This window comes from Procambarus clarkii, chromosome 37 (genome assembly GCF_040958095.1).
Source record: "Procambarus clarkii isolate CNS0578487 chromosome 37, FALCON_Pclarkii_2.0, whole genome shotgun sequence".
Taxonomy (NCBI): Eukaryota; Metazoa; Arthropoda; class Malacostraca; order Decapoda; family Cambaridae; genus Procambarus; species Procambarus clarkii.
In genome coordinates, this window is record NC_091186.1 from 41,163,918 (window position 1) to 41,186,066 (window position 22,149).

Here is a 22,149-nt window from a genome sequence, read left to right on the forward strand (position 1 = left end):
CGGGACGAACCTATCTATCAGTAGGGCGCGGGAGTAACCTATCTATCAGTAGGGTGCGGGAGTAACCTATCTATCAGTAGGGCGCAGGAGTAACCTGTTGATCAGTAGGGCGCAGGAGTAACTTATCTATCAGTAGGGCGCAGGAGTAACCTATCTATCAGTAGGGTGCGGGAGTAACCTATCTATCAGTAGGGCGCAGGAGTAACCTATCTATCAGTAGGGCGCAGGAGTAACCTGTCTATCAGTATGACGCAGGAGTAACCTGTCTATCAGTATGACGCAGGAGTAACCTGTCTATCAGTAGGGCGCAGGAGTAACCTGTCTATCAGTAGGGCGCAGGAGTAACCTGTCTATCAGTAGGGCTCAGGAGTAACCTGTCTATCAGTATGACGCAGGAGTAACCTGTCTATCAGTATGACGCAGGAGTAACCTGTCTATCAGTAGGGCGCAGGAATAACCTATCTATCAGTAGGGCGCAGGAGTAACCTGTCTATCAGTAGGGCGCAGGAGTAACCTGTCTATCAGTAGGGCGCAGGAGTAACTATCTATTAAGTCTACACGACGTGGTAATGGTCCATGACGGACCGAAACGTCATCCTCTCCCTCATCTTGTGATGAGATGTTTGGTGAACATATCTTCAGCTACGTTATGGTCACTCATCACCTACATAGTTGGTCAAGCAAGCGTGTATAGAATACGTTCTGCCATGTATTATTTGTGTATGTTAGTGTATGCAATTTATTATGCACCCATACCCATTCCATGGGCAGTGGTGGAAAGGGTTACCAAGGAACATAATGGGTTCAGTGTCTGGTAGATATATTTAGAAGGCATATAATGGGTTCAGTGTCTGGTAGATATGTTTAGAAGGCACATAATGGGTTCAGTGTCTGGTAGATATGTTTAGAAGGCACATAATGGGTTCAGTGTCTGGTAGATATGTTTAGAAGGCACATAATGGGTTCAGTGTCTGGTAGATATGTTTAGTAGACACATAATGGGTTCAGTGTCTGGTAGATATGTTTAGAAGGCACATAATGGGTTCAGTGTCTGGTAGATATGTTTAGAAGGCACATAATGGGTTCAGTGTCTGGTAGATATGTTTAGTAGACACATAATGGGTTCAGTGTCTGGTAGATATGTTTAGAAGACACATAATGGGTTCAGTGTCTGGTAGATATGTTTGGTAGACACATAATGGGTTCAGTGTCTGGTAGATATGTTTAGAAGGACTTAGCACCGAAGGGAACTATCAGGAGAGAACGCCAAGCCATTACGACTGTACAGTACTAGGAAGGGATCAGTATTATGACTTGGGATGGGACGGATGGGACGGGGAAGGTGGTGGCCAACCAGGACGGATGGGACGGGGAAGGTGGTGGTCAACCGGGACGGATGGGACGGGGAAGGTGGTGGCCAACCAGGACGGATGGGACGGGGGAAGGTGGTGGCCAACCAGGACGGATGGGACGGGGGAAGGTGGTGGCCAACCAGGACGGATGGGACGGGGGAAGGAATGGTGGCCAACCAGGACGGATGGGACGGGGGAAGGAATGGTGGCCAACCAGGACGGATGGGACGGGGGAAGGTGGTGGCCAACCAGGACGGATGGGACGGGGGAAGGTGGTGGCCAACCAGGACGGATGGGACGGGGGAAGGAATGGTGGCCAACCAGGACGGATGGGACGGGGAAGGAATGGTGGCCAACCAGGACGGATGGGACGGGGAAGGAATGGTGGCCAACCAGGACGGATGGGACGGGGGGAAGGAATGGTGGCCAACCTGGACGGATGGGACGGGGGAAGGAATGGTGGCCAACCTGGACGGATGGGACGGGGGAAGGAATGGTGGCCAACCTGGACGGATGGGACGGGGGAAGGAATGGTGGCCAACCTGGACGGATGGGACGGGGGAAGGAATGGTGGCCAACCTGGACGGATGGGACGGGGAAGGAATGGTGACCAACCTGGACGGATGGGACGGGGAAGGAATGGTAGCCGACCTGGACGGATGGGACGGGGGAAGGAATGGTGACCAACCTGGACGGATGGGACGGGGGAAGGAATGGTGACCAACCTGGACGGAACAGTAAGGACAGACAGTCAACAGATGGGAGGACGCTGGAGGTGTTGGAAGGGAAGAGATGAGCCGGGTAACATGAGGCGAGGCCACACTATTGCCACCCACATTAGTGTCCATGTTGTTCATACAACCATTTAACGTGTTCATTCATGCAGTTATCATACCCCGCTAATTATATGTACAAATGTATATAAATGATTAGGCCGTTTAGTTGATAGATAGTTTGGCTACCTTGAGGTGCTTCCGGGGCTTAGCGTCCCCGCGGCCCGGTCGTCGACCAGGCCTCCTGGTTGCTGGACTGATCAACTAGGCTGTTGGACGCGGCTGCTCGCAGCCTGACATATGAGTCACAGCCTGGTTGATCAGGTATCCTTTAGAGGTGCTTATCCAGTTCTCTCTTGAACACTGTGAGGGGTCAGCCAGTTATGCCCCTTATGTGTAGCGGAAGCGTGTTGAACAGTCTCGGGCCTCTGATGTTGATAGAATTCTCTCTCAGAGTACCTGATGCACCTCCGCTTTTTACTTAAATTAAATATTAGTTGCTTAGGCACACAAAGAATTGCACTAAAGAAGCCTGAGTTTGGCGGTATATTTCAGTGAGGAATAGTTAAGAGACATCGTGTGTCCATATTATTACATTTTTATATTAAATGTTTTTACGTAAATTAGCGGCCTTGTGATTTACTTACTGTTGAAGGCCTGACAGTGTTGAGACACGTGACGAGACTGAACTGTCAATACTCCACTAAACAGTTTTTAAATGCAAATGTTAGAACAGCTTTGTTGTGTTGTCATTGTGACATTCAAAAGGGTTATTAGGGTTCAAGCCATTCCTTTGCCGTGACCTTTGACAATCCGCTGGCTTTCTGTCCTCGTCGAGGCCGCTAAAGTGTTAGTAACCCTCAAGTCAATTCATGTAAATAAAATTCTAGTAAATTTGTAGTGTCACAATTGACAACACAGCCGAGCTGTTCTAACATTTGCAGCCTAACTAAATAAAATGTATCATGGATATGAATGCCATATAAGCTGCTGGAGCGAGAGACGGACACTTTACAAGGAACAATGGCGTGTGACAGAGGAGTATCAAGAGAGGTGTCTCTCCCTCTTTACCGGCACGCTAATGAAATATTTGTTCCTGTCCAACTGGGGAATCAAGTTGTTGACTTCACTGTTGACACAGGCGCATGTATAACCCTAATCACCGTTCCCCTGATGAAACAATATGGCTTGGAGGCCGTAATAGACCAGGATTTTTAATGTTTCCATTAGTTGGCGGCTGTAGACTAGGATGACAATGAGCAGGAGACATTAACATTTTCAGATCCCTTCAAGGGGCTCTTGAGAGCCAAACCTTATTTCCAGAGCGATTTCTCTCTTGATACCGAGGTATATGTCTATGATTTTCCCACTAAGGATGCCTTACTCTCCATGGATATTTTAGTTGCATATAACTGCTCAATAATTAATGACATGAAAAATCCCCAACTAATAATACGGCCACAGAAGATGCAGGACAAAGAGTTCTCTGTCGTAAATTACAATACCATTCATGTCAAGTCCACAATCAACAGTAAGGAAATGGAAGCCTTCGTGGACACCGGTGCCCCTAATACGATCATCAGTAGCCAAGGTGTTATTAGACTAGGCCTTGTAACCGAGGCATGTCAAAGTGTAGACTTCGTTAATGTGCACGGAGAACCATGTGAGGCCAACCGCATTATCAGGAATGCAGAAGTTAAGTTCGAAGGACTTAAATTCACTACGGATATATACATCGCGGATGTCTATGATTACGAGTTTATAATCGGAGATGATATCCTCCGGTACACAAATATTACTTTCACATCAGAAAAAGCCTTGTTTGAGCGGAACAGCAATCCTAACGACATGACCGATAACTAACTGTCCAGTTTTGTGCCTAACACCGGCTCTACAAATATTCCTCCGGCCACAGAAGAAGCCCATTCCGAGCACACCACACAGCCCATGGACATGTCACATGAACAGTGATGAAGTTACCTCTAAAATGTCTCAAAAAGAGAACGATAAAGTTTGTCACCAGAGTTACGACAAATTCTTAAAAAAAAAAAAAAAAAAAAAAAAAAAAAAAAAAAAAAAAAAAAAAAAAAAAAAAAAAAAAAAGTGTGTGTTGTGTGTAAGATTGAGTAAAAAATCCTGGTCCGGCTTCAGTACAAGACTCTGGAAACCCTTGTGAGCTCAGTAGAACTCAGTAGAACATAATGAGAACGTTAAAGGTACGATTTGATAATTACTTAGTGTGGGTTTCTGGAAGATATTGTTATGCTGTGGCCAGAGTTTGCTAGTGCAAGCTTATAGATGAGCGTCGCACTGTATGTTCTCTCCTGACGCTATGTATGACTAACCATCTTGTGAGATGGGGATATTACATGAACTTATAGCTAGTTTTTGATCAACACTCTGTTGACAACAGAAGTAGTAATGGCAGTACATGTCCTGCTGTTTACAACAGGGGTAGTAGTAGCACTACGTGTCCTGTTGTTGACAACAGAAGTAGTAATGGCAGTACATGTCCTGCTGTTTACAACAGGGGTAGTAGTGGCGCTACGTACCCTGTTGTTGACAACAGAAGTAGTAAAGGCACTACATGTCCTGTTGTTTACAACAGGGGTAGTAGGAGCACTACATGTCCTGTTGTTTACAACAGTAGTAGTAGTGACGCTACGTGTCCTGTTGTTGACAACAGAAGTAGTAATGGCAGTACATGTCCTGCTGTTTACAACAGGGGTAGTAGTGGCGCTACGTACCCTGTTGTTGACAACAGAAGTAGTAAAGGCACTACATGTCCTGTTGTTTACAACAGGGGTAGTAGTAGCACTACGTGTCCTGTTGTTGACAACAGTAGTAGTAGTGACGCTACGTGTCCTGTTGTTGACAACAGTAGTAGCAATGACGCTACGTGTCCTGTTGTTGACAACAGTAGTAACAATGACGCTACGTGTCCTCTTGTTGACGACAGTAATAGTAGTGACGCTATGTGTCCTGTTCATGACAACAGTAATAGTAGTGACGCTATGTGTCCTGTTCATTACAACAGTAGTAGTAGTAGAGGCCCTACGTGTCCTGTTGTTGACAACGGTAGTAGTTGAGGTCATACGTGTCCTGTTGTTGCTGTTGTTTAAGATTCGCTACCTGGAATAAAGTTCCAAGTAGCACGGGCTATGGTGAGCCCGTAGTGAGTCCTGCTGTTGACAACAGTAGTAGTAGTGTTGTCCTGCTGTTAACAACAGTAGTAGTAGTGTTGTCCTGTTGTTGACAACAGCAGTAGTAATAGAGCTACGTGTCCTGTTGTTGACAACAGTAGTAGTAGTGGCGCTACGTGTCCTGTTGTTGACAACAGTAGTAGTAGTGGCGCTACGTGAACTGTTGTTGACAACAGTAGTAGTAGTGGTGTCCTGTTGTTGATGACAGTAGTAGTAGTGGCGCTACGTGAACTGTTGTTGACAACAGTAGTAGTAGTGGCGCTACGTGAACTGTTGTTGACAACGGTAGTAGTAGTGGTGTCCTGTTGTTGATGACAGTAGTAGTAGTGGCGCTACGTGAACTGTTGTTGACAACAGTAGTAGTAGTGGCGCTACGTGAACTGTTGTTGACAACGGTAGTAGTAGTGGTGCTACGTGTACTGTTGATGTCAAGAGAAGTATTAGTGACGCTACGTGTTCCGTTGTTGACAATGGTAGTAGTAGTAGTAGTAGTAGTAGTAGTAGTAGTAGTAGTAGTAGTGATGTTACGTGTCCTGTTGATTACAACAGTAGTAGTAGTGACGCTACATGTTCTGTTGTAGACAACGGTAGTAGTAGTGGCGCTACGTGTCCTGTTGATAACAATAGTAGTAGTAATCACGCTACGTGTTGTGTTGTAGAAAGTTTTAGTAGTAGGGGTGCTACGTGTCCTGTTGTTTACGACAGTAGTAGTAGGGGCGCTACGTGTCCTGTTGTTGACAACCGAAATAAAAGGGGCGCTACGTGTCCTGTTGACAACGTTTGTAGTAGTAGTTGTTGTGCTATGTGTCCTGTTGATGAAACAGTAGTAGAAGAGGTGCAACGTTTCCTGCTGTTGACAACAGTAGTAGTAGTGACGCTACGTGTTCTGTTGATGACATCAGTACTAGTAGTGATGCTACGTGTTTTGTTGTAGACAACAGTAGTAATAGTGATGTTACGTGTCCTGTTGATATCAGCAGTAGTAGTAGTAGTGGCGCTAAGTGTCCTGTTGTAAACAACAGTAGTAGTAGTAGTAGTGGCATTACGTGTCCTGTTGATGACTACAATAGTAGAAGTGGCGCTAAGTGTCCTGTTGTAGACAACAATAGTAGTAGTAGTGGCGCTAAGTGTCCTGTTGTTTACAACTGTAGTAGTAAAGATGCTACGTTTCCTGTTGATGACAACAGTAGTAGGAGTGACGCTACGTGTTTTGTTGTAGACAACGGTAGTAATAGTGGCGCCACGTGTCCTGTTGATGACTACAGTAATAGTAGTGATGCTACGTGTCCTGTTGATGAAACAGTAGTAGAAGAGGTGCTTCGTGTCCTGTTGTTGACAACAGTAGTAGTAGGGTTGCTACTTGTCCTGTTGATGACAACAGTAGTTGTAGTGGCGCTACGTGTCCTGTTGTTGACAACAGTAGTGACGTTAGTGACGTTATGTGTCCTGTTGTTGACAACAGTGGTAGTAGGGGTGTTACGTGTCCTGTTGTTGACAACAGTAGTTGTAGTGGCGCTACGTGTCCTGTTTATGACAATAGTAGTAATAATGATGCTACGTGTTCTGTTGTAGACAAGAGTAGTAGGAGTGACGCTACGTGTCCTGTTGATAACAACAGTAGTAGTAATCACGCTACGTGTTGAGTTGTAGACAATGGTAGTAGTAGTGACGCTACGTGACCTGTTGATGACAGCAGTAGGTGTAGTGATGCTACGTGTCTTGTTGATGAAACAGTAGTAGAAGAGGTGCTACGTGTCCTGTTGTTGACAACAGTAGTAGTAGTGGCGCTACGTGTCCTATTGCTGACAACAATAGTAGTAGTCGTGCAAGGTGTTCTGTTGTTGACAACGGTAGTAGTGGTGGTGATTCGTGTCCAATGATGAAAACAATAGTAGTAGGGGTGCTACGTGTCCCGTTGTTGACAACAGCAGTAGCAGTGACGCTACGTGTTCTGTTGATGACAACAGTAGTAGTAGTCACGTTCGTGTTGTGTTGTAGACAATGGTAATAGTACTGACGCTACGTGTTCTGCTGTAGACAACGGTAGTAGTAGTGGCGCTACGTGTCCTGTTGTTGGCAACAGTAGTAGTATTGGCGCTACAGGTCGAATGTTGACAACAGTAGTAATAGGGGTGCTACGTGTCCTGTCCTGTTGTTGACAACAGTAGTAACAGTGCAGCTACATGTCCTGTTGTTGACAACCGTAGTAGTAAGGGCTCTACGTGTCCCGTTTGTAGTAGTAGTAGTAGTAGTAGTAGTGCTACGTGTCCTGTTGTTGAAACAGTAGTAGAAGAGGTGGTACGTGTCCTGCTGTTGACAACAGTAGTAGTAGTGATGCTACGTGTCCTGTTGTTGACAACAGTAGTAGTAGTGACGCTACGTGTTTCGTTGGAGACATCAGTATTAATAGTGATGCTACGTGTCCTGTTGATGACAATATTAGTAGTAATGGCGGTACGTTTCCTGTTGTTGACAACAGTATTAGTAGGGGTGATACAGTAGCAGTAGTAGTGGTGCTATGTGTCCTGTTGTTGACAACAGTAGTAGTAATAATGATACGTTTCCTGTTGATGACAACAGTAGCAGTAGTAGTGGTGCTATGTGTCCTGTTGATGACAACAATAGTAGTAATAATGGCGCTACGTGTCCTGTTGTTGACAACAGTAGTGACGTTAGTGACGTTATGTGTCCTGTTGTTGACCACAGTGGTAGAAGGGGTGTTACGTGCCCTGTTGTTGACAACAGTAGTAGTAGTGGTGCTACGTGTCCTGTTGTTGATAACAGTGGTAGTAGGGGTGTTACGTGTCCTGTTGTTGACAACAGTACTAGTAGTGGTGCTACGTGTCTTGTTGATGAAACAGTAGTAGAAGAGGTGTTACGTGTCCTGTTGTTGACGGACGGACCGAAACGTCGTCATCCCTTCATCCCTAGTGTGTGGTCTGGTCAGCTACGTGTCCTGCTGTTGACAACAGTAGTAGTAGTGGCGCTTCATGTCCTGTTTGTCAGGAGACATATTTTTCCTGCTCTCTCGTGCACTGAATGAAGTACGAAATTGCGTAGTGCACCAGTGATGTGCACCGTGATTCAACTTTCTGAATATAACTTTTCCACAGTCGTGTTGGGTGTCGTTGGACAGCCCGTGACATTTGCTAGCCATTGATGTCATTCTGATCGCTGTATCAGGTTTCTGAAGGAAATTACTGGAGGGAGTTGATTTCAGGGAAATTTTTTGTACAAGTCAAGTGTAGAGAGGGAGGTATGGTGGGTTAAAGGCTGTAGACCCCCCCCCCCCCATCACGTGTCTACCTCGTGAGAGAGGAAGGTAGCGTCGTGAAGCAGGTGCGCCAATGGCCAAGGCTCCTGGGCCTCAGGAATGTTGAACCATGATTGGTCAAGACGCTGAGGGGTGCCGCATGGTATCCCCGGGGCCATCTTGGCGGGAAAAAAAATTCTTACCTAGAACGATGCTATGGGAGGACGTTCTTTTCCGTGCTAGGCCAGGCATCGGGAAATACCACCTGCAACGTTCCTAAGTCACGCCTATCATCTTGCTATCTTTTCGTGTGCCGTCCGTAAGAATCCGGTGGTGCATGTACCGAACCAGTGTGAACTTTTGTCATCTGAGCCATGTGATTGTGAGACGCCATCTCAGAGCAACTGGACTGAGTGAGGCTGTTAATTATCGGCCTAGGTTAGTGACATCCGCCGTCTATCGTATCTGTGCTTGAAGGCACTGCAGTGAGACGTGCTAGAGAAGGTTTCAGTGTTATGAGAAAAACCTTAAAATTCTTAATTCCGAGGAATTAGAAAGGAACAGCCAAGGACTCCGTCTCGTGTTCCGTGTAACACCATGTTCCGACGTATCCTGGGGTACCGTGTCAAGTGGATGGGCGTGGTTATCTTGAGATGATTTCGGGGCTTTTTTTTAGTGTCCCCGCGGCCCGGTCCTCGACCAGGCCTCCACCCCCAGGAAGCAGCCCGTGACAGCTGACTAACACCCAGGTACCTATTTTACTGCTAGGTAACAGGGGCATAGGGTGAAAGAAACTCTGCCCATTGTTTCTTGCCGGCACCTGGGATCGAACCCAGGACCACAGGATCACAAGTCCAGCGTGCTGTCCGCTCGGCCGACCGGCTCCCTGGTACCGTATCCCCGCTGTGTAATCTGTTGTGTGCGCACTCTGGTCTGCCTAAGCCGGTGTGTTCGCACCACCTGGTCGCTGTGTGTGGAGCTAACCCCGTGGTCTAGGACCCTGTGCTCCAACTGACCACGTGTAGGAAGTGAGGAGACCTACGTCATCATCCAGCAGCAGCAGTGGGAATGAGGGTGACGTATGTGTGTGAGTGTGTGTGGCGGGCCCGCGAGATTGATGTAAGTACACTGTTTCCGTTTTGGGTAATAAAACTCTGAAGCTGGGTTCGCACCCAGTGTTCCGTCTGTCCTCTGTCCCAAGTCGACCACCTAGTGAGGTGACTGGGAATTGGAGACGTGAGAGTTTACCCTTTTTGCCATCACCAAGTTGAGGTTGGGCCCAACTGTGAGTTTGACGTGTGTGAGGACACCTGGAGAGACATTCAGTGGTGGAGTAAAGTGAGTTATTTGCTTCTAATTTCTCTATGGGCCGTGTACGTAATTCGCTGTAATTTGATTCTCTTTTTCAGCAGTGAAAGTGGTAACAGGAAGGTTTCCTTTGGGTATAAATAATTCCCATTATTATATTGGCCAGCGCTTATTTTACTGTTGTGTTGTGGTAAAGTGTGAATTATTGGTAGATAATTTACTGGGAAAGTCATTTACAAGTTTTGCCATGAGTGGCAAGGATGTACTGTGATGTACCGTGTGTAAACCGTAGGCAAGTTTGTCCTTGATGGAATGCGTTGTGTACTGTGAAGGATTCTGTGAAAATTAAAGTCATTTAACGTCACCGGGGGTCGCGATTTACTTAACGAGGTCACTTGTTTCGTTGAACATTGTTGTGATTAACGTAGAGACGTGTAAAGGCAACAGTCACAGTGAAGTTCACGCAGTGGAGGAATTGTTAAGTGAAGACTAACGTAGTGTTAACGATTTAACGAGCTGTCGTTAATTGATTGATTAACGTAAGGGGTTGACCGGTCTGTTATGATCGGAGTCAATTGCGCTGTACTTAAGCTGCTGTAATTCGTTGGACTGATCAGATCTGTTTGCGGACAGAGGGATTAAGCACTCGTAGCTAATTAAAGAGAATTAGTAACCGCCACTTAGTGAATTCACCAGGTGTTGATGTTGTTGTTTACACGGCGTGTAAACAACAAACCACCCCAACCCCTCCAAAAACCACCCCAACACCCAAACCCCACCCAAAACGAGAACATCACCTGCCCACCTAAGCACCCACCGACCCAAAGGCAACCCCACGAATATAGGCAACCGTGAACCATCGACCAAAATCTTCCGGAAAAGCGCGTTGCAACCACCACCAGGTAAACCACATACACCCCCACAAAAAGCCTAAAATTCAGGTAACCCCAAAACCCTCCCACCTCCCAACCCACACACAAAACACATAATCTGCAACCAAAACACATAACGTATTTCGCACCCGTCGCGAATAACCCGGAAAATACAAAAACAAAAACTGCAAAACATCACCCCGACAACCCGGACCACAAAACACCTCCAGGACATCCCGAAACCAGTCCACCAACCCCTGCAACCGGACACAAAAATAAAATACATGCACCTGCGATTCACTTAAACCACAATGAACACACACCTTAGAATCACGCAAGCCAAGCATACACAACCGCTCATTCATCGCCAGCGACAAATGCAGAAACCGAAACAGCAATTCACGCTGCTGAGGCGCCAAGAACCGTTCCCCCAAACACGATCAGATACCACCCCAATCCCAACACGGGAATAAGCCCTCCACTCGAGGCCACACCCGGGGCAACAACACCCCATACACAGCCTTGCACGAGAATGACAGAAACCCAGGATGGCAGCAGAGCTCCCGAAGAATCCCCACGGCCCAAGAATAAACAGGGGGGGTAAACAAGGCCACCTCCCGACAAACCCCCAAATCAACCAAATAACTGAAGCGAAGTGAGCAGAAAAAAACACCCAGCATATTCAACCCCCCACCGAGAACCAACCCCTGACGAAACGAGACCCAGAAGAGGGCCTTGGCCTTCGTGAAGACATCAGGAATGCCAACACCCCCCTCTCTCACCCCTAACACCAACGTCGAACGGCGCACCGGTTGATAACGCCCACACCATACATATCTGTACACCATACACTCCAAATCCAAGGCCTTCCGACGATTCAACGGGAAACATCGAGCCACAAACCAGACACGCGACAAGACCTTACACGCAACAAGACCTTACACGCAACAAGCAGTCCCCGCTGATAAATCGTCAAAGAACGATGCGACAAGAGGCCAACCGCAACCCCAACCGACCGAGAGACAGCACCCCAATTCCACTCCAAGGAGTGGTCATAGGAGGCAAACCAAGTAACCCCAAGAACCTGAATCGAGGAGACCACCGGAAACCACGACCTATCCCACACCAGGCGGGAGGCCCACACACCGATCCCCATCAACCCCGACTTCGCCCGATTAAGAACGGCCCCCGAGGCGGACTCAAACCGCAGGAGAACGTCCTGAACAGCTCCAACAGAACCCTCCGAAGCTACAAACAGAACGGTGTCGTCAGCATACCCACAAATGGGTAGCCGAAGACCGGACGGCAGACAAGGAGGCACAATCAAGGAATACGCTTTCACCGCCCGAAAGAGAGGTTCCTGAAAAATCCCATACAAAAGCATTGACATGGGACACCCCTGTCGAACGGAATGGCAAATAGAAAAAAAAAACTAAAAAACCCATTCACACAAACGCGATTGCGACTCCGGACATACAACAAACGGACCCAACCCACAAACACCGCCGGAAACCCAAGCCACTCCTTAGCACTAAAAACAAACTCCAAAGAGACCGGATCGAAGGCCTTTGACCAGTCCAAGCTGATCAATGCCGCCGAAAGTAGATACTCGGACGCATAGAGAAGCACGTCACGAAATAAAGCATTGCAATGCATCAGGGCACGGTCAGGCACACCACAAAACTGCTCCATAGAGACCACCGACGCAACGACACCGCGACAGCGACGCGCTAAAACCTTAGACAGAATTTTATAGTAACATTCAAGAGCGTAATAGGCCTCCAATTCGAAAACAACTGCAAATCGCCCGGCTTTGGGAGCAGCCGCACGATCCCGTCACAAAAGGAATCAGGCAGAGCACCCAACCACAAACACGCCTGCACCACCTCCAAAAGCACCTCCCCCAACACATCCCAAAAGGTAACGTAGAACTCAATGGGCAGGCCATCCTCACCCGGCACTCTCCCTGAACGAAACGACCGAACCACCTCCAGGAGCTCCACCGTGGAAACATCCTGCACCATCCGGGCACACTCCGCTTGCGACAAACCGGGGAAGCACCTGTCCAAAAAGGAACCCGCGAGCACACTATTCCCACACACCTTCCCATAGAGAACCTCCAACTCCCGCCGCGCGGTAATCAGAACACCCTCCGTGCTAGAAAGCACAGACCCATCAGGCTGCTGAAGGCCCTTGAGAAGAATGGAACCCCCGAGCAGCCTTCTCCCTCCCTAAAGGAAAGGGAGAGAGCCTCTCCCCATCCACACACTCAGCCACACGAGCACGCACGCGAACACCGTCAGCCAGCACCGCACGCAAATCCCAAATACGCTCCTTACACTCAGAAATCGCACTAAAGCAGTCAACCCCAGCATTCAACTGCACATATAAACAAGAGAAACGCGCCTGAAGTAACCACAGCAAACCAAGACTCCTGGCTGCCTCCCGCTTAGCAACAATCCCAAAAAACCTCCGACACTCCACCTTACACCACTCCCACCAAACGAACAAAGAGGAGAAATCAGCCTTCCGGGCAACGATTCCAACCCACCAGGACCGAAACTGCGCACAAATACGTGGACAACGCAATAACCGACAATTTAGCTTCCACTACCCAGGCCCCACCCGCTCCTGACTCCGGACACAAACCCGGAGAACCACCAAACAATGATCCGAGAAGGCCACCGGGACCGTGCGAAAATAAAAAACCGAAAACTCCCCACCAGAAACATAGAACCGATCCAACCTAGAACTCGCCCCACGCGCAGCGAAGGAATATTCCAACGAGCCGCCACACAAAACAGCCGCATCGCGAAACCCGCACGCATGCAAAACCTCAATTAAAGCGGCCGAAACATTTCGAGGGTGAGTACTAGAGCAATCCCGCACACGCAACACAATTAAAATCCTCCTCCAAAGATCAAATCCCGCGTATCATGCCGCAGGTATGGCAGAAGCCCCTCCCGAAAAAACAGCTCCCAGTCTTGACGATGCGCCACCCCAGAAGGGGCGTACACCGTCAAGAACGGAATCACAACTCCCAAATACTCAGCCCGAACAAACAAGACCCGCCCCTCACTGTAAGCCTATTTCCCATGCACATGGGTATCCAAGCCTGATGCGATGTAAGTGTGCTTTTGTTGTTCTACTGTCCCTTTTATGAAACTAAGTGGTTTGTAGTTGGTTGAATTTTTGTACCAACCCGCAGATCCTGATGTTAAAACTGCTGTGTTGTGGTCACTGTACATCTTTTGCATTGCTCTGTTTCTAATTGCTTTCTTAATCTGTACTATGTGTTAACCTTGATTTATGTGTTAAGTGCTATTGGGACTCATTACAGTAATATATTGAATAAGGAGTATCAGAGATCATATTTTTTGAGGGGGGGGGGGGGGACAGTGAAGAGTTGCCAGATTTAATAATTGCAGGAGTGTTGCCATTTAACGATTTTTGTGGAAGATTTTTGTCTATGCCCAGTGTAGATTACCAGTGAGTAAATCCATCAGTTTTTAATGTGTTTACTTACTCCCCTCCATTCTTTTATTGTGTTGTGTTGGGAGAGTTACTGTGCACCACACAAGTATAGTGAAGGTACTAGACTGGGGGATTTAAATCCACCATACCTTTATGTTGGGTAGCTCGATTTGGAAGCCCCTGAGTTTCTGTGTCCAGGGACACCCCAGCAAGGAAACTAGGGAGTGATTGAGCTACTTCACTTCCTGCGGGGACAAGGCCAGGTGCGGTGAAGGACTTGTATCCTGGGTGCTCCCAGCACTTGAATGGCAAACCTTTTTGGTAGTCAAACTGTGCCCCGCCAAATGCCTCCATCTAGTATTAAATAATTCCAGTTGACGATCTCCAATATTCAAAGAATGCAAAATCTAACTAGCAGAAATGACATGTGACATGTGCAATTATTGTCGGTTAATGAAAGCACTAAAATATTTCCAGTTTCTGGAATCAACACAGTTCTGAATGTTTGAGTGCAATGACGTACAAAACCTATACAAATCAGGTGGGATTATGAGCAAGTGCAGGTTAATATTGAGTTAGATTTTACAATTCTTTATTTTACAGTATTTAAATGGCACTTAAGTAAAATAAAAATTATTTAAATTTTATTTTCATTGTTATATTAATAAGAAAAACAATGGTTTAATTCTATATCAAAATTGAAATAATTTACATAACCTGCATAAACAAAAAAAAATTTCCTACTATGTTTAAATATACAATTTTTTTACATATTAATCATAGTTAATGTATAAACAGTTAACTCCTTATCCAAAAATAAATAACTTTCACTATACAGTAAATGTAACAGTATTTGACATATTACTAAGTTTATTCAATTGAAAATAAACAAATATATACTTTTTTCCCCTTAGGGATTTAAATACATTCTTACATACCAGCCATGATAATGATGTCATTTTAAAATTAACATTTTGTATCAATGATAAATAAGCATTAACTAAACTGTCATAAAAATATTTCTTGCTCATGTTTATACATAATTTAATATAACCTACAAAATACTGTTCATTATATAGTATGAATATGTACAGTGGCAGTCAAAAGTCTCCATCATGGAATAGGGGGGTAGGGGGAGGTGTTAAGCTTTGCAACACTGCTTTTCGAGATCTCCCACTCTTTCCAGCCTGTTACCGTCGAGAGGGGGCTTAGTGGGCAGCTGCCGGATTGTGATGCTCTTTGGGCCGACTTATCCTCTTGAGTTCTGAAGCCTTATGTTCCACCTGCTGTCCTCTCCAATTTTGCTGGTAGCGTTTTCCTCTTCCTCATGTTTCGTTTTACCTCCCTACCTCTTCTCCTTTCAAATTATTCCCTTCCTTCCAACTTTTTGCCATTCTTGATTGTTCTTTCTGATGTCTTATTCTGTTTTGACGCCGGGAGTTTGGGAAGGTACACACACTCACCCATAGAACTGTGGTACCTAACGCTATCGAGCGAGGGGACGCTTTTATTGTCAAATATTGTCTTCATTGCTGAGCCAGATCTTGACGGACTGACGGCTCGTAAGGTGGTGCTTGCAGGGTGTATATCCACAATGCACCCCTGTGAGGGCCCCCATCTTGTCGGGTGTCCTATCCTCTAATTGTGGGTCCATGGTGGGTATGGGGGATTGTTCATGGATGAATTATTCCTGTTCATTTTTATGCATTTTCTGAACCCTCCTTTAACTTCTCAGACTCGTGGGGTAGGCAACCAGGCCCCCGAGTCGGAGAGTGCTGGAAGGCCAGGCTCTATAGCCCCACTACATTGGACCCTGACCATGCTACTTTTCTGACTCTTCCGACTGACTTTCTCTGCTCCCCTCCCACCTCTGTGTCGGGGTTGAACCCCCAAGCCCCTGTAGTGACCAGCTCATCACCTTGAGTGGCTGCATCTCTCATTGTCACCACTGCACCTTTTACCCCCTCTGTTCCCAGGGGTGCTCGGCGCCATCACCTCCGCACTTACACATGCATGATTCCTTCCCAGTCGAATACTTTCCAGGCTTTGTTTGGTCCTGTTATGTGGACTGAGTATTTTGATCTTAGTAATGTGACCCTACTCGTCCTGATAATTTATTCCTCCATAAACACCATGTTGATTCGGTGGATACATTTGTCACTTTTACCCCCCCCCCCCCTGTACTGGCACCCGTGTTGATGCAGCCCCTTCTTGGGAAGTGGCTGACCGCTTGGCTTCTCTGTCCTGCATTGGGGAAGACCACTGTTCGGATCTTCAAAAATGCCCCGTTAAATGCAATTGGCATTAAATGCAAGCATTTCTTCTCCAGCACCATGTTACAACTGGTGACAGGGAACTGAAAGACTGTCACAAGGATATTAAATATATCCTTGAGGCTCAAGGCCATTCTATCCGCCAGATAAATACATTTACTGGACGCCCCTCGTGGTCGTCGTCGTGTTCAGCTTCTTCGTGTTGTGAAGGTCACGTTTGATAGTAGGTCCCTTCCATGCGATTCTCGACCTGCACTTCACTCTAGACAGTCAGACCCCACTCCCAGCCTAGTGTCTTAAGCTGGGATGAGACGGAAGGCCTTCTCCAATGATGTGAATCGGGGATCAGATCACTATCCAGACTGTTCTTGCTCCTACTACCATGTGTCACAAACGCTACTAGGTCCTGGGAACACCCCTCGATGAGCATGCATTCTCCAAGACCACCCTTCAGAAGCTACTTATGGACGTCAGGGAAGCAACACCTAACGATATCAGCAAAGAAGGCACTGACTTTGTATTCAACTTCTCTAGCGAGTTTGACGTCGACAAACTGATACATCACAAATATCTGCTTCGCACACGGCATTACCTCATCTCTGTGGGAAAATTGCCGGGATTGATATATGAGGAGAACTACTTAGGACTTGTACTGTACTAAATTAAAAATTACTGTATGCAAAATTAATACAACTAAAGTCCTTAGCTAGGGTTGTAAATCCTAACTCCTCTAGTCCTAATGACAGACTGTGGGCTGTAAGGGGCAGGTTGTCCCCCTAAGAGTGAATGGAGAAGTTGATTGGAGATCTACAATCCTCCTGCATACAGTTCATCGCATCACTATGTATTGTTAATACAAGGATAAGATTAAATAACTCAGTTCTATAACTGAGCACTGGTTCTACTTAAATCACAAGGATCTAAACATGTACATAGTCCAGCCTAGCTCTTTAATTACAACAGCCAATATTCACATACTAATAAACACAACAATTTGCATTAAAGAGGTACGATATATGTAAATATGCAATCAAAGAACCTTAAATGTAGTCCAAGTGCACTGGAATCCAGATGCAAGGATCATATTTACAGTAAAGTTTTCAGTTTATCATATTTATATTCAATATGATAAACTTATATGATAAATTAAAGATAACTTAGAGATAACTTAGTTAGCTATGGTTAATTTAATGTATATGATCAATTATATATACAGATATATTCAATTTATTATGCAAATATATTTAATTTATTATGCAGATATATTCAATTTATTATGCAGATATATTCAATTTATATGAACAGATTCAGTCAAGCATTGACTGACTTTCAATGACTGAATGTCCACATAGCATTGAAGAACTTTCAATGACTGAGCGTCCACATAGCATTGAAAGACTGAATGAATGAGTGTCTAGATAGTAATGAAAAGATTCAGTTGCTGAAAAATTAATCAAAACTTACTGAAATCTGGGGCGTTGTCCCACAGTGTAACGCCAAATAGACTTATTGAATAGATTAACCACTGAACTGTGCCACGAGCCTGCAGGCACTCGACGTGGGGTGCGCAACGCGCCTACTGGCATTTATATTTTTTAAGTTCCATTAAAAACTGGCACGTGGTGATACGGGTACAAAATGAATGCCTGGGGGCCCTAATGATCGTCCGCCATCTTGAAAAAAATCCCAGCATGCCCTGCAGCTATGGGAAGCCTCCGTTTAAAAGAATCAACCAATGTCTGATGCATCGTCTACGAGCTCCCACTCCATGGTCACCTGCGGTCATGGAAAACGATTCTCTGAGGAGGGAATACGTGACATTTTGTATGATGACTTAGATAATGATCCAGAGAAATACCTTACACAGAGGTCTGATATGAGTGAGGGATAGACTGAGGTGGATGATATCGCGAGTGTGTATGGTACATGCGCTTCGCCCGGCCTGCCTCGCCTCCCTGGGTCATCACTGTTTTCATCACCACCACCATGTGAGTCCTCTGACGCAAGTTTATTCAGTGACAGTACTTGCGATGAATCTTTCTCAGGCTTCAGTGACATAGGCTCCGATACAAGTAGTGTTGACGACCCAAGTATGAGCAGTGAGGGTATTACCAGGCGGGGTTTTACTGCCTCAGCAACACGTCGCGGCAAGCGGCAGCGTGTCACGCAGCTACAGGACAATTATGACAGTGGCCCCTCTACATCAGGTGTTCGTGGTAGGCCTACAATACGCAGATCAGCCTCATCTCCTACCACACCAACACGCAGCTCCAGCACCAGACGATGTAGCCGTGTTTCTGGTGCTCGTGGTGGTGTTGGCGATAAAACCAAACCGCCAGGTGTACTTGTGTGGGAGGATTGTGCCACATTTGTTCCACAAATACCAACGTTTGATGGTAGCAATGTTGGTGTGACACCATTATTTTCCGTATACAGGTAACGATATGACAGAAACAGAGTATTTCCTGGCGTATTTTGATAACAAATTCATGACCAATTTTGTGACTGAGACAAACAGATACGCTCACAGCCTCATAGACGCCGGCATTTTACCTGCCTCTCGCCTGACACGGTGCAAGGACACCACAATTGACGAAATGTACGTGTTTCTCACACTGAGCATGATGATGAAACACTCCGAGAAACACGTCTTCCAGGATTATTGGAGTAAAGACAGCCTTGTTCCATCACCCGTGTTCAACAGTACATGTCTCGTGATAGGTTCCTGTTGCTTTGCAGGTGCCTGCATTTCGAAAATAATGCAAATGAGGACAGACACGACAGACTTTGGAAGGTACGGAAGGTATTCAGTGACATGAGAGGCAAGTTCAGTGATTATTTTGCACCTGCAAAGAATGTGGTGATCGACGAATCGCTTGTACTGTTCAAGGGACGACTGGCATTCAAGCAGTACATCCCATCAAAGCACCACCGATTTAGATTGGTGACATCAAAGCGCCACTCAAGTATTTCGTGTTGTGAGACTGTGAGATTGATATCGTCCTGGACATGATACTGTATTCAGGTACAGACGTCGACATACCAGCTCAAGATGAACACGGGTTCTCCGGCAGTGTCTTCAAAACCCAGATGGAACCGTTGCTGAACAAGGGGCATATACTGTTCACGGACAACTACTATACCAGCCCCTTGTTGATCAGATACCTCCTTGCCCACAACACTGGCGTATATGGCACTGTGAAGGTCCACAGGAAGGAAATGACAGTGTTTGGCATGGGTATTGCAGTGGGTGATTGCCAGCTGAGCAAGTATGACAATATGCTCTCAGTGCGGTGGAGGGACAGACACGAGGTGAATATGCTGGCTACAATTCACACCGGTGCCATATTGGACAGTTGCAAAGTCCACTTCCAAACGCGCTTTCCCATATATAAACCCGATTGTGTCATAGACTACAACGTGAACATGCGCCTAGTAGATAAATGTCACATGATGCTCGGTGCCATCAAGTGCGTGCGGAAGTCTGTGATGAGGACGAAAAAGCTCTTTTTCCACCTAATAGATGTTGTAGTGCTCAACTGCTTCAATATGTATCTGGTAAAATCAAGCAGGAGACCGCCAATACGGACATTCAGTGTTGCTGTTGTGTCACAACTGCTCGTAAAGTATGGCAAGGAGGGCTCTGTTGCACCGCGTGGGGTGCAAACAACAATGTCACACGCAGCTCCCGACAGACTGAGGGGTAACGAGAGATGTTCGGTGTCCACATGCTCGAGTATATGTCAGGCACAGCATCACGGGAAAAGGGTAAACGTGCCTGTATAGTACGCAAGAACACTACCCGAAGAGAACAAAAGTGAAGATGCATCAGCACCTGGTGCGTTGAGTGCAAGGTTCCACTATGCCCTGTTGGCTGTTACGCAGATATCACACACTCACGGAGTTCTGAGAGTGTTTATGGTGTGTGATACTGTAGTGTGTAAATAAATTGTATATATACATAAATTTGCATGATACATTGGAAATATGTGCAAGATATGTGAACACATGTGTGATGCACATAACACAGTGTCTTTGGACAGTACGGATGCTACACTGCCATAATATAGTGTATGTGTTCATTATACATAGGATTGGCAAGAAAAAACAAAACAAATGTATTTGGAACTATGCGCAAAAAATGAACAAAAATATATTTGTGGCAACTCATGCATCTTGAACCCGGCGCGCTACTGGCGCCAGGGAGTGTACGCCACGGGCGACCAGGGATTGATGACGCCACGCGCCAATTTACGGACCCCATTGCGGCCAAAGTAAGTACAATTTTGAGTTTTTGTTCACATTTCTGTAATCAGGGAGAGGGTTTTAACATTTAAAAATAAAAAAAATCCCGAGAATTTATTTCCTGCGCCTAGGGGGGGGAGGTGCCGTATTTGGAAGGCGAGCAGCAGAGTGGTTAAGGTTATACAAGCATGCCAATCAACACACTACAATAACACTCAATATACTTATGGTTTATCTAATCTAAGTGTCAGTGCCATCTGACAAGTTGCCAGACTCGATTTTCTCTCATGAAGAGCTTAGGCACTATATTTTATGTCACAGCTTTGCTGTTTAATATTCTGGTAGCTTTGCTAGTTGATTATGTCCTTAGTTGCTTTTGCAGTAGGATAAGATTAGGTGTGGTGCAATGGTGGAGGCGGTGTCTGTTATCAGCCACTCTCTTCACTCGTATTTACATAAAGTACTAGGAATTTTCTCTACATATATATATATGAATGAAAACTCACACCCCAGAAGTGACTCGAACCCATACTCCCAGGAACAACGCAACTGGTAACTACAGGGCGCCTTAATCCACTTGACCATCACGGCCGTCAAAAGGAAGTGATAGCCAAGGCTATTTGAGCCACTTCCCCGACGGCAACTCGGATGGTAATCTTGGGCATAGCATTTCACCAAATTCCCCAAAGAATGAGGTGATTTGGTGAAATGCTATGCCCAAGATTACCATCCGAGTTGCCGTCGGGGAAGTGGCTCAAATAGCCTTGGCTATCACTTCCTTTTGACGGCCGTGATGGTCAAGTGGATTAAGGCGCCCTGTAGTTACCAGTTGCGTTGCTCCTGGGAGTATGGGTTCGAGTCACTTCTGGGGTGTGAGTTTTCATTCGCATATAGTCCTGGGGACCATTCAGGCTTGTTCGCATATATATATATATATATATATATATATATATATATATATATATATATATATATATATATATATATATATATATATATATATATATATATATATATATATATAATTATATATATATATATATATATATATATATATATATATATATATATATATATATATATATATATATATATATATATATATATATATATATTCAAGATACTCCCTCAGTTTCTAGAGAGTAATCATTGGTAATAATGATAAGTTAGTAGGGTGTCCTTTACTGAAAATGTTCCAAAGGCACCGTCACATATGTGCACTGTTTATGTAAACAAATGATCTGGCCTCGGGCGGTTGTGGGCGCTTCTCTCCCAGCCATCGCCTACCATGCTCGTTGAGGGAGGTAGACTTCAATGAATATTTATTGATTATTTTTTACTGTCTAAACATATCATTGAGATAAAATGTGATTATAATATAATTAGATATATGATT